Genomic DNA, 14,712 nt, shown 5'->3' with positions numbered 1-14,712 from the left:
ACTCCTTCTTGTTATCCATGGCCCATCTGCACACTCCACATGAGCCACGTTTATGAAAACCTACAGAGTGTTTTGTGAGCCACGTTATGTTGGTTTGAGCTCGTGGTAAACTTAGGCAGAGTCTCATTCTCAATGTCTTACCTCTCCTATAGGTGATTAGTGGACGTTTAAGTGATGTGATTGACTAAGGACTCATCAGCAGTAATTTCCAGTGTCTGTTGAGACTCTTTCTGAGTACCTTGTTTAAATCATTGTAATCCGTAACAAGCCTAACTGGCTGTTTAGCCTCTCTAGGGAAGTCTCTGTCTCTCAGTGTGTCAACTTTTTGAAATCTTTTGATTCTTTTTTCTGCTTTTGCTAGGTTTGTTTGTGTGTAGCCCCTGTTCACAAATCTACATTTCATAGTAGAAAGGCATGCCTCGAATTCCTCATCGCTGCTGCAATTCCTTCTGGCCCTCGTGAATTCTCCATATGGGATTGCTCGGATTTGATGTGGAGGGTGTGTGCTGGTGGCATGTAATATTGCATTGCAGGTGGTGTCTTTGCAGAAAAGGCAACTCTGTAGTGTGTTGTCTTTGATGTAAAGTTCTACATCTAAAAATGTGATGCTGGACTCACTAACATGTGTGAACTTGATCTCAAAGGTGTTGGTGTTGAGATATGCAAAAAACTGATTTAGTTTGACACGTGATCCTGACCATATTACAGGCATTCATCAATATCACGAACCCAAGAAATAATGGAGTAATTAAATTGGCTACCTTTGTGGCCCCAAATCCACTCTTCCTCTAGGCTGCCCATGAAGAGGTTCGAAAATGATGGTAAAAAGTTCGAGCCCATCGGGACACACCTTTTCTGTTTGTACCAGTGTTTTTCGAAAATGAAAAATTTGTTCCCTAGAATCAGTTCCATCGTGGTCATGAGCATATTAGTATGCTGCCACTGGGTTGCTGATCTTTTGTTCAGATGTCATTGTACTGCTCTTAATCCCAAATCTGTGTTGATACTTGTGTAAAGCGATATCACATCAAGGGTGGCAAGTGTCATGCCATCCTCCCAATTCAAAACTGCTAATACACTTAAGATATGCTTCGTATCCCTGATATTCGAGGGGAGATTCTGTACAACTAGGCCTAGAAAAGGATCCATGTACTCTGCTAGTCTTTCAGTTGGTCCCCCTATCCCTGAGACTATCGGTCTACCAGGAGAGAAAGGTAAGTGTTTGTGTACTTTTGGTAGAGTGTAGAGACAAGGGTAGTTAGGTCTAAACACATTCAAATACATATGCTCCTCTTCATTGATCAAGCCCCTGGTGTGCCACTCTTTCAAAAAATTGTTGATGTTGATGCTCAGTGCAGTGGACCCTTGGCGTTGCTAGTCAGTATCTCATAACATGTTGTGTGATTCAACTGAGACAGAATGTCTTCATTGTAGTCCGTTCTATTCCTCACCACCACATTACGTCCCCTTGTCTACCTCTCTAATGATGATTTCATTGTCAGTGATGAGAGTTTTAAGAGCTGCACGTTCCCCTTTTAAAAGGATGTCCATATGTCTAGTTCTTGTCCTACTGTCTCTCTTTTCATTGAATCTGTTCAGGTCATCTAGGACCAATGTGTAGAACGTGTCAATAGAGTTACCCCCCTGCAAAACAGGAGTCCATTTGGATTTATTTTTTAAGCCTCTGGCTAGTGTATAGTCCGTATCTACATGTAGTTCTGCTGGAGCAGAGTTTTCTGTTGAAAATTTATCGAGTTTTAAGCTCCAGTTTCGTCTATATGTTATGATTTTAAAAACACTAATTAGTAACGATTAATTAATAGTTTGTTTTGTCTGGACTAATCAATATTACTAATGAGAGAAACTACACGTGGGATGCATATATGTTGCTTAATAATAGTGTGCGGTTTTATTCACAAATGCTATTTGTTTTGTGTTTGTGCGTTTAAAATAATGTGTATTAATGCTTTATTGTGTTGCCGAAGGCTAGATAAGTACATACACATAAGGGTATTAGAGGGGTTTAACACTGAACAATCATTATGATGTGGTAACGTTGTTTTTGTCTCTTTTAATTAAGATGGTCCGTTTTGGCCTAGATAAAGATGGCTGCCTTTTACAGCCTGCGCTCGAGTGATCGAATTTTGATGAGAGGCCTTGCTGAACATGGTCGAGAGTCACCTGACCACAGCCTTTGCCTGGTTTAAAAGTTTTCCGTGAGGACAGCAGCTCCGGGAACGGGTCCCATTGCCCTTGGACAAGGATAAAGTCACAATGAACAATGACAATGCTGCGGTGGCTCTGCTAAGATATCAAGGAAGAGCATTTTCGAAAGAAACATTTGTAAACTCGAGTTTCCTTCTTCCATCTTTTTATTTTTGTGATTTTCCCTGAGCAGAGATTTTCTAAATGTATCTAAAGACTTCCTTTCCTGCTCGCTCTGCTCAGTGGCTCAACGGATATCTAGCATTTGTTTGTTACCTTTATTTGCAACATATACTATAAGTATGTTAGACTAGAGAGGGTCCATGTTCGTTCGCTGGTTCATTCTTTCATCGCGTTTGGACGTTTCCTATGCTGAGGACGACGGCTCGAGAGACTTTACCGAGAGACCTGTCCTGTCCCAATTAGCTAGAATAGGTAACTATGAGAATAACGATTTTGCTAATGATTGACTCTACTTTTGAATTAATTTTAGATAAACAAGCATTTGTTTGAATTACAGAGTCGAGTGTTTATTCTTTGTCATTTATTGAGTTTCAAATGTATTCTTATGTTCAAAATCATGACTCAAGGCAATGTCATTAAGGTCGCATTGACCTCATTGTAGATGCAGATTGGACTAGGTTTTCTCTCCTATATTCAGTGTGGATAGAGTAATAGCGTGAATTTAGTGATATGGGCCCTAGCGTATGATGTGTGATTGCGCGTGTGACTGTAGATTTACTCTGTCCGTGGAAGCTGGGAGAATTTATATGCGCCGATCTGCAGCAGTTTCCTGGTAGCAGTATGATGGTTGTGATCATTGTCTTGATCTGATTAGATTGCTTGTACATAGGCTTTGATTATTGATTATTGATTAATGTTGGTATATGTACTAATACTATATGTTGAGGTCGTCGTGTTGAGTTCTATGTAGTGTGTGCGGCTTCTGGAACTTGGGAGCTGGTGACAGTTCCGTAGTAGGGCAGAGGGAAGTAAGTGCTGCTCTCGGGAAAAACGGGATTGTTGGCCCTGTACGTATGCGGGGAAAAACGTGTGACAATTGAAGTTGCGCGTCACATTGTCTGGGTTCGGAATCAGTGACATCGTTGTGTGTTACTATTAGGGATATATTTTCGGTATAAAGAGTGTGTATGGTAGCGAAGGTTATCGGTGAACTCTGGTCTTAAGTCCCAGGGATCCGTAAGGTTCGCCGTTAAAGCTTATCGCGGGAGAAGTAATAGGTATTCACTAAGCTTGTTTGAAGGACTGGGCAGAGGTAAGCTGCTTGGTTAACGTGTGTTATAATTCTGTAGCGGGACAGATTGTTCGCTGTTCTCGGGAAAGGCAGGATTCTGTGTGCATGTTCTATATTTTCTTGGTGTGAAAGTGCGTGAATGTATGAGCATTTAATTGATCGTAAGACTCTTTGAGCAGTCCTAGAGGAAACAGTTAATGGATGCATGTTAGAAGGGCAGAGTAGAGGGATGTACTACTGTGTCAACGAAAGTGATTATTCCGTGGTGGAGCAGAGGTAAGCGCTGTTCTAGAGAGAAGCGGGATTTTTGTGAGAAAGATTTTCTATACTATTCTGTGGTTAGCGAAGCAGACAATGGAGATGTTTATATGTTGTAACTAATAGATTTTGTAAAATCTGAAACGAAGTCTACTAAAAAGGCTTTGTAAAGGAGGGGTAGACGAGTGACAGGAGACAGAGCGGAAGCGTCTGCAGTGACTGCTGACATCATTCAGACCGCGCTGTGATTGGATAGTGACTCAGAATAGTGCTCGCGCTAGGATTGGTGCGTTGGTGTGAGCCGCGCAGGGATTGGAAGGAGTACCGAGTGACGTAGACGCTCCAGGATTGGTGAGTTGGTGTGAGTCACGCTGTTATTGGGCAAAGATCCACAACTGTACGGAAGGGACTAGATAATATTGGTAAACGTTAAAATGTATTACCAGCCGGAAGAAAGGAAGAAAAAATCTTTGTTCGGTAAAATAAAAAGGTGGTTCGACAAAGATAAAAATGTGATAACTAGAGAAGGTGAATTGCTACCTCCGACGAGAACTCCTGCATCCTTTATGGTTGCGAAATATGGGTATCATACCTGTATATGGTTGGATAACTGGGCTAAGTATACTAAGGATGATGGTGTCTTAGCATTCCCGGAACATGGTTCATTTAATCTGGCCGTGTTGAGAAATTTATGAGAGAAGATGATGTGTCTAGAGCCTAGACCAAGGCCGACACAGTTTGAGGCGTTGGTGGAATGGGAAGATGAGGTGCATGAGCGAGAAAAGCAGAGGAGTGGAGGCAATTATAGGTCCTTTTTTGGGAGGAAATATGATCGTGAAACTCATCATGATCGAATGAGGAGATGGCGAGATGCTAGTATGTCAGAGGGATTATAACCTATGAGGACTGTTGAAGAAGCGGAAGGGAGGAAAGGTGCAGAAAAGGTGCCTGATGCAGAAGTGAGAAGGTACGGAGTTACTGATTATGAGGATGAGGTCTTGGATGACATGATTTACAAGAGACCACCTCCGTATAGACCAGAACCAGAAGAGAGTACGCCAGTTTCTACTCCTGTAAGAGATACTTTGCGAATTATTAAAACTGAGGTTGTGACACCTGATCTGAAAAATAGTAGCTCTTTCACAGAAAGGGAGAGAGAGAGAGAGCGTGAGAGAGAGAATCGAGTCAGTGAAGAGAAAACAAGAGAATTAGCCAGAACTACATCTGAGCTGACTGAGAAAATTCGCGAGCTGATGAAAAATCTTGAAGCGGTTACAGTGCCTGTAACCATCGGTCCGGTTGTGCCTATTTTTGATAAACAAAGAATGGGTGAAAATATTTTGACAGTTCCTTATGTTGGAAATGGTTTGGTTGGTACTTGTACTTTGGAGGAATCAAGAGTGAGAACAGGAGGAAATGATTCAAGGCAGTCGAGACATGACACATGTAGTGGAGGATTGGATGTGCAGCCTAATTCAGGATTGAATACTGGTTGTTTGGGAGGAACAATTTTGGAACCACAGAGGATGACAGAACAGGTGGGTGCAGTGAAAAAGTCTACTGAAATAACAGCTGAAGATTTGAATGATTGGTTGAAAGTTCTTCAAAAGAAGGATAAAGATTCACAGGCAATTGATGTAGCCAGGTTGCGCATGGAATTGGAGGAGCTTATTGCAGGGACAATTCCTACAGACATACTCAAAAACCATCATGATGGAGAATTGTTATTTATGTGTAAGAGCATCACCTGGAGAGCTAAGAATACACATGAAAGGTTAAGAGCAATAGCGAGTGAACAGGGAGTTGACATGGATAAGGTGAAAGTTTTGCAGAAACCTTATAGAGTGGATTTTACAGACAGAGATATTGAAAATCTAAATGGTGCTGGCAGAACAGGACAGATTAAGGAAATGATTGCTTTATTGTGAAAATGGGGTGATGTAGAAAAGTGGAAGGATAGGTGGTACAAGAAAAGGGAAGATTCAGTGGACAGGACTTATTCAGCTTTCCCTGTGAGAGAAAAAGAGAAAACAGTGGATGCTTATCCTATGAGAGAGATTCCTGGAGAAGGATATGTACATGTCCCATGGACTAGACAGGATATTTTATCATTTACGAATGATGTCCCTCTACTGAGAGAAAAGCCCGTCGAGTGGTATAGGCAGGTAGACAGGTTTGTGAAATTGTCAAAGGTGCTGTGGATTGACCTGAATAGTCTGTTTGATATAATTTTTCCAGCAGACTTGTGGGCTGAGTGTAAAATAGTTGTAGATTGGCCTGCTAAAGAGTATCCAAGAGATCCGAAAACAGGAGCACCAGATCTAGAGGTCATGAAGAAATATGATCAGGTAATTGTATTCCTGAAAAATAAAGTACCCCCAAAAGAGACAGACTGGGTTAAGATAGATCGAACACATCAGGAAACAAAAGAATCAGTTCATGCTTTTTACGAAAGGCTGATACTGGCTTTTAAACAGTTCAGTGGAGACGAACACCTGGGTGATAAGGATTTGAGTCATTTTGTTTACAGGTTTGTATATGGCCTGAGACCTGAAATAAGTGAAAGAATACGTGAGCATACCGTTGACTGGCAGAGTAAAATGATTGATGAAATCTTGAGACATGCAAAGTACTTCAGTGATGAGATTGAGGCAAAACAGAGAAAGCTAAAAGAGAAAGCAATGTGGGCTCAGGTGAAAGTTGCTGAAACAACGATAAACAACAGGAGAGAGAGGGTATGTCCACACTCTTGGTCCCCCAAAAAATCGATATAATAACAACAAAAGAGCGTGACGCGAAAAAGATTCGAAAATACAGTGATTCACTATGTGCTTGGATAAAGTGTAAAGGAAACAGAATCCATCTGATGAAAAGACAGGAATATGTTAAAAACTGTGAAGGATAATTACTACTGACGTTAATTTGGTCAGATTTATCCTATAGGTGGTCAAGTGGTCGACATGTTTCAGCTTATCAATGTTTTTCACTAAGCTTTCATCAGGACCTAATTATACTAAAGAAAAAAGGCACCTTGGTGGTGTAAGCTCGCTAAGGCTTACCCTAACCTCAGGTGCAAAGAACCGATAGACTCACGGTCTCCGGGCTCGGCGGACCTTTTAGGTGCAGACTGCTGGTTGTGGACTTGGATGATTTGTTCTGTAGTCCCGCAATTCCCCTTCTTGCCCAAGGAGCACGCACCCACTCTTTTATACAAATACGAGGTCTGTTTCCAGAACAGTGGGAGACCTCTACTGTAACCGTGAGTCTATCGGTTCTTTGCACCTGAGGTTAGGGTAAGCCTTAGCGAGCTTACACCGCCAAGGTGCCTTTTTTCTTTTGTATAATTAGGTCCTGATGAAAGCTTAGTGAAAAACATTGATAAGCTGAAACATGTCGACCACTTGACCACCTATAGGATAAATCTGACCAAATTACCGTCAGTAGTAATTATCCTTCACAGTTTTTAACATATTCCTGTCTCGTCACTATTAAAAATGTTTTGGTGTACGATACATGATTTTTTAAAAAAATTGTTCCTTGTTTATTCCACTCACCTATCACCTCACTTTTTTCAAGTCTGAAATTGTTGCTCCGCCTTAATCTCAAGCGTCGAAGCACACCAGAGGTGCACAAGGCCCCTCTGGCTAAAACCCCATGATGAAGCATGTCACCAACTATGTTGGTGAGTGAGGGTTTTACTTTTCATCAGATGGATTCTGTTTCCTTTACACTTTATCCAAGCACATAGTGAATCACTGTATTTTCGAATCTTTTTCGCGTCACGCTCTTTTGTTGTTGTTAGATCGAAAGTTGCTGAAAGACAAGAAGCACAGTTGATGGAACAGGCAAATAATCCAGGAATTAGACCCAGATATGCGGGAAAAGGAAAGGGGAATTTAGAGGAGGCTAAAAAGAAATTCCCTTGTCACAACTGTGGACAATTGGGGCATTGGAGATCCCAGTGTACCAATCCACCATTAGTGAGTAATGAAAGTAAACCCTTAAATCAACAGGTGCAGAACGAGGGGTGTAATCAACAGCAGCAACAGCAGAAGGTTGTCAGACAGCAGAGTCAAGAGCCAAAACCGCCCTTGCCGCAGAATAGAGGGTCCCAAAAGTATAACCAGGACTCAGGATTCTACAATGATGAGCAGGTAAACAAACCGAGACGTTCTAACCTGGTACAGCAGTACTGGTTAAAGAATGAGGGGAGTGAGTCTGAAGGGGACTATTGACGGTGCCGAAGAGAGGAGGAAGAGTGCATACTTGGTGCAACTCTAGAAATAGACCAGGCAGGACCATTTGTAGATGGGAAAATAAATGGGGAGAGTGTTACTTTTTTGGTAGACACAGGAGCGACGAGATCAACTGTCAGGTCAGTAGATATTAGAAATCTTCCTCTCTCGGACGAAGAAATCCAAGTAGTTGGTGTAGCCAATACACAGATTAAGACTCGTCTTACCGAACCAGTAAGGGTAAGAATAGGGAAATTTTCAGACATGCACAGATTTGTTGTCTGTGACACCAGTCCAGTGAACTTGTTAGGTAGGGACCTATTGTGCAAGATGAACTGTACAATTTTCTGTACTCCGGATGGAATAGCTTTTGAGACACCAGATGAGTATGTTTTGTACCGGATGACTCTAGATAATAGAGAGAGTGAGATTGTTGGTGCATATGCTGAGTTTAATCCAGATGATTTGCCTCAGGAGTTGAGACACACAGTGAAAACAGCAGTTTGGGATTTTACTGGAGAAGATGTGGGATTGATGAATAATGTAGATCCAGTGAAGATTTCAGTGAAAGAGGGAATCACTTACCCTAATATCTCACAGTACAGACTGACACCAGAAATAATTGAGGGAATAACTCCTATAATTGACAAGATGATTCAACAGGGTGTTTTGAGAGAGTTACTGAGTAGCCCGTGTAATTCACCGATAATGGGGCTGAAGAAACCTAATGGAAAGTTCAGGATTGTACAGGATTTGAGAAAAGTTAACAAAATTGTGGTGGCATGTTGTCCCATTGTGCCAAATCCTTCAGTGATTTTGTATCAGATTCCTCATGGTGCTGAGTGGTACACAGTGATTGATTTGTGCCATGCTTTCTTTTCAATTCCATTGCAGCATGACAGCCAGCCGATTTTTGCATTTCGGTTTGGCCAGCGTATTTTAGCATGGTGTCGTATCCCACAGGGGTATACAGAGAGTCCTTCGATATTCAATCAGTTGTTGAAAAAGTCATTGGAGGGTTTGATCATGCCCGAAAGCTCAGTGCTAGTGCAGTATATTGATGACTTACTTGTGGCATCGAAGACACGTGAAGCTTGTGAAGTAGATACCATAGCTTTACTGAATCATCTGGCAGATGGAGGGTTAAAGGTATCTCCAGCCAAATTGCAATTTTGCAAGAAAGAGGTGCATTATCTTGGACACAAAAGGGTCTGAGAAAGGTGACCGATGACAGGATCAAAATTATCAGAGGAATGAGAGCCCCGATGACCCAGAGAGAAGTGAGGATGTTTCTGGGGATGGTAGGTTATTGTCGTCAGTGGATAAGTAATTTCTCCCTGATAGCAAAGCCACTGATTAAGTTGACCAAAAGTGAGGTGAGAGACCCATTGGAACTGGATGGGGAACAAATGGCAGCATTTGAAGAGCTGAAGAGCAGAATGTGTGAAGCCCCTGCTTTGGGAATGCCAGACTATGAGAAAGAGTTTGAGTTGTACTGCAGTGAGAGAAATGGGTGTGCACTTTCAGTGTTAATCCAGAAGCACGGACAACTGAGAAGACCAATTGCGTACTTTTCATCGACACTTGACCCTGTAGCTGTGGGTTTGCCAGGTTGCCTGAAAGCAGTAGCTGCTACATGCAGAAACTTGGAACAGAGTGAGGGCATAATAATGGGATATCCTGTAAGGGTGTTCGTACCTCATGATGTGGCAATTCTTTTGACAAGAAGCAGAACTCAGTACATGTCACATAGTCGGCTGACTAAATATGAGAAAATCATTCTGGGAGCATCAAACGTGACTCTCGAGAGATGTGTGAATGTGAATCCAGCAACGATGTTACCAGATGCTGACAATGTGAATGTTGGAGATGATGTTGATCATGATTGTTTGGATGTGCTTGATTATTGCACAAAACCAAGACCAGACATAAGAGATTTACCGTTGCCTGAGAGTGATCATGTGTTGTTTGTGGATGGATCGTGTCTGAGAACTGATGATGGTGTGCTGAGTGCAGCATATGCGGTGTGCAAGGTTTCAGAAGTTATGGAAGCTTCGCCTTTGAAAGGAGTGAGATCTGCTCAAGTGGCTGAATTGGTGGCATTGACAAAAGCTTGCAAAATTGGGAAAAATCTGAGAGTGACTGTGATGACTGATAGTCAGTACGGATTTGGAGTCGTTCATGACTTTGGCCAGCTTTGGCTACAGAGAGGTTTCTTGACATCGAGTGGGACTCCAATAAAGAATGCTGAAGTGATTGGAAAATTGCTTGAGGCGATACAGCTGCCTAAAGAGTTAGCAGTCGTGAAGTGTGCTGCTCATGGACAAGGAGATGATTTTGTTACTCTTGGTAATAGATTTGCCAATGACATAGCACAATATTGTGCCAAAAACAATCATTCGATTAATAGGGCACGAGAGAGGGAAATGTCTTTTTGTTCTGTGATGTTTACTAATGTCCTAGAAACGTGGGATGAAGTGAAACAGTTGCAGGATGAGGCAGGAGATGAGGAAATGAGAGATTGGATCAAGGCAGGTTGTGCCCCAAGAGAAACAGATCATGTTTGGATCTACAGAGATGGTAGACCAGTCATGCCTAACTCAATGTTGTCGACAATGGCAAGAATGTATCATGGCCAGGGACATTTGGGAAGGGATGCGATGATCAGGTCTTTTAAACAAACCTGGTACAATGCGAAGTTCAGATTGATTGCAGAGAGCATCTGTCAGAGATGTTTGATTTGTCAGCAGTTTAATACTGGAAAAAAAACAGTGGTGAGTCTAGGGACAATAGGCAGAGAAGGAGGTCCTTTTACCAGAATGCAAATAGATTTCATTGAAATGCCCCAAGTGAACAAATTGAGGTATGTTCTAGTGGTAGTTTGTTTGTTCTCAAGAGTGGTGGAGGCCTATCCGACTAGGAGAAATGATGGAATAACAGTTGCAAAGTTACTGTTAAGAGAGTTGATTCCTAGGTACGGGTTCCCAGTGACCATTGAGTCTGATAGAGGTGGACACTTCTATAATAAGCTCATGGGTTTAATTTGTGAAGCATTGAGCATACAGCAGAAGCTACATTGTGCATGCAGACCAGAGGCTTCTGGTGTTGTGGAGCAGATGAACGGCACAATAAAAAACCGAATTGGTAAGATGTGTTTAGCCACTGGAATGAAATGGCCTGATGTCTTGCCTCTAGTGCTGATGACTATTAGGTCTACTCCAGATAGAACCACAGGTTTGAGTCCGCACGAAATCTTAATGGGACGTGCCATGAGACATGCATTTGTGCCTGTCAACAAGTTGATGACAATAACTGATGACATGATTTTGGATTACTGTAAAGGCCTGGCTGACGCAGTTCATTCTGTGTTTCACCAGGTTGGAGGAGACGCTACCACACTTGAGAAGAAGCAAGCCCATGATCTGAGTCCAGGGGACTGGGTGAGGATTAAGGTGCACAGGAGAAGAAATTGCTTGGTTCCAAGGTGGGGAAGGCCGAGACAAGTAATTCTCACTACGACAACTGCAGTAAAGTGTGCTGGTGTGAAAAATTGGGTGCATGCGAGTCATACTTTGAGAGTTCCAAATCCAAAGGATGGGACTGGTAAGGAGTATTTTGAAGAGTCAGATTCCAGTAATGATGCAGAAACTGAACCAGTGAGAAGGGGGAGAAATCCTGAAAGGGGTGAAAGAGAGTTGAGTGATTCTTTCCCCTTTCCAAGAGAGGCTTCAAGAGGAACATTGGGAGTCTCAGAGGAGAGATCGGATTCTGTAAGAGTGCCTGAAGTTCCAACAAGCAGTAGAAGAGAAAGGAGCAGTTCCACAGAGATTACTCCTGAATCAGATGAAGAGGTTGAAAATCCACTTGAGATTACACCTGAAGAAACAGGGTCAGTAGAAGATAGAGAGGGACAGATTGCGGAAGACCCCCGAGGAGGTGTAGGGAGCATTCCTGATAAGCTAGGTAAAGGGACAAGTAGACAGCAAGAAGATTGCGTGTTGGAGACCCGAGGAGGGACAGAGTTAGGGGAGTCTCAATCGGTAGTGGAAAAGACTGTGGAGCAAAAGAAAATTGTTGAAGAACAAGAGGCAAATGAGACAGAATCAGATGAGAGTGAAAATGAGAGATCAGAAGGTCGAGTTCTGAGAAAGAGAACTTGGATCGGAGAAAGGAATAACAAGGAGGTGAGACCAAAAAGGGTTGTAAGAGGAGATCTTTGGCCTAACAGGATAAAGAGGTTACGATACAGACTGACACGAGCAAGTTCATCGAAAGCTGAACAGGTGAACGAGGTGTCCAGTCAGGATCAAACAAAAGGTGAAAAACAAAAGGTTACAAAGGAACCGGAGGAGATCAAGAGAATCAGGAAACCTAACCAGAAGTATAGGTCACCGAAATGGACGTATGTGGCACTGTCTGAAGGTGAAGAGGCAGAAAGTCAAGGAAATCCAGAGGGGCCGTACGAGAGGTGGTTGAGGAGAAAACTGTTGGAATTCTAAAAGTTATTCTGACTGACATTGGAGAAGAGTCGGATGCACAGGATGTTGTCGATGATCTAATACAATTTGATGTTGCTGAAGAAGAAGTAAAGTGATGTAAATCCGAATTGAGTGAACTGAAGGAGTCACTTGAAGAAAAGTGCAAGGAAGAGAATCTGAAATTAGCTGTGTGGGGTAATCTAGAGTTCTAAAACTCAGTAGTGGAGTAGAAGAGGCTAAGTCAAAAGACACTGCCAAAGTAGTAAAATGGCTAACACAGAGAATAATCAAAGTAGATGTGCCTTTTTGAGAAGATGGTGTAAAATGTGCTGCTGCTGTACTGGATTATTAATGCTATTATGGTCTTAGCTTTATTAGTTACAATAGACGCTTTAGGAATACATAATGAAAATGTGACCAATGTAGAGAAGGGTTCACAAAAAGTAGTTCCAACTAGAATTAGTAAAACTTATGTGCATAAGGATAGGTCAATTAATGATTTTTCTAGTAATGTTTTTTCAAAGTTGTTGTATGAATACGTAAAGACAATGGAAGTTAGGGATTGCTACGTATGTATGCAATTACCTGCATCCGTTTCAGAGGGTGTTACTTATCACCATTTACCAGCTACGTATGGAATTTCTTGTAGTGTACTAAGTAGTGTTTTTTATTTGTTAGGGAAAATAGATTATGAGATGTCTAACAAAGATAACATTTTTGGGCAATTGCCTATGGATAAAAAGCTGAATCCGGCTAAAGAAGCTAACATTTTTGGTGAGATTTTTATTGAGAAAGAAGAATTAACCTTAGATTACATTTTTAGAAACAATTTAACTTGCAGTCTGAAAGAAGAGGAGAAAGCTTTCCTAAACATGGTAGAGGAAAGGAGAAAGAGCATACATGAGAAGGCAGGGAAATATAAAGTGAGTGAGACAATTTGGGACATTGAGATGGGAAAGGAGTTGAGAAATGGAGCCAGTCCGACTTTGGCTTTAGATGCACCACAGAAGGGTAAACTATGCATTACCAGAAAGAAATCCCAATATGATACATATTTTGTTGGGACTAGTGAGTGTCATGATACATATTTCATTGCAACAGGATGGGGTTTTAAAGGTGGTGAAGATCCAGTTTTCCCAGGAGTGTATTATGTTTGTGGGAACAAGGCTTATTACAAGTTGCCTGACCATTGGTATGGCACATGTTATGTGGGCCTGGTCTTTCCAAAGATTTTTCATATAGATAGAATAGAAGATGTAGAACACATTAATTTACTAACACGTTTTAAGAGAGAAACTTGGTCAGAGATAGTGAGTGACATTTTTGGTGCTTTAATTCCAGCAGTGGGAATTTCTTTGAATGCATATGGGATTCGGAAACTGTCAACAGTGGTGGATCGTTTATCGACAAGTACCGCTGGAGGGTTTCTTTTGGTGAATACGGAAATGATTGCCGTACGAGCCATGTCTATGCAAAATCGACTTGCCCTCGATATTCTTTTGGCCAAAGAGGGTGGAGTTTGTGGAATGCTGAAAGTTCAACATTGTTGCACTTACATTCCTGACGAAAGCAGAGACCTAAAGGTCTATATCAAAAATATTACTGATTTGCATGAAGAATTAGTACCACTTGAAGCTGAAAGTGTCTGGACTAAAATAGCTAATAAGATAGTTGCTGTTAAGAGTTTTATTGCTAAAATAGGTAGTACCATTATTGGTAAAATATTATTTCCTTTGACATGCATAATTGTTGCTTTATTGATATTGAGATTGGGTTGTTTGTGTTGTAAAAACAGGGGAGGGAAAAAGAGAATAATTAGAAGCAATGCTGAAAAAAGACAAAAGAGGTCAAGGAGAGATCCACAAGAAATAGAATTAGAAGAGTTGAGGGAGAGTGTGTACTTGGAGTCAAGGAGGGATGATGTGAGAGAATCTGGTGTTTAATGTTGTGTCATAAAGACATTTCTAAGTTCTCCTAAATTTGGGACTAAATTTTCCTTTTTTGGGTGGTTTTTGTGGTGATAAGATATCACCAAAGGGGGGATTGCTGGAGCAGAGTTTTCTGTTGAAAATTTATCGAGTTTTAAGCTCCAGTTTCGTCTATATGTTATGATTTTAAAAACACTAATTAGTAACGATTAATTAATAGTTTGTTTTGTCTGGACTAATCAATATTACTAATGAGAGAAACTACACGTGGGATGCATATATTTTGCTTAATAATAGTGTGCGGTTTTATTCACAAATGCTATTTGTTTTGTGTTTGTGCGTTTAAAATAATG

Source organism: Triturus cristatus, chromosome 4_2, assembly GCF_964204655.1.
Source record: "Triturus cristatus chromosome 4_2, aTriCri1.1, whole genome shotgun sequence".
NCBI classification, from domain to species: Eukaryota; Metazoa; Chordata; class Amphibia; order Caudata; family Salamandridae; genus Triturus; species Triturus cristatus.
The sequence above is the reverse complement of the archived record's forward strand: the minus strand, read 5'-3'. Positions refer to the sequence as shown.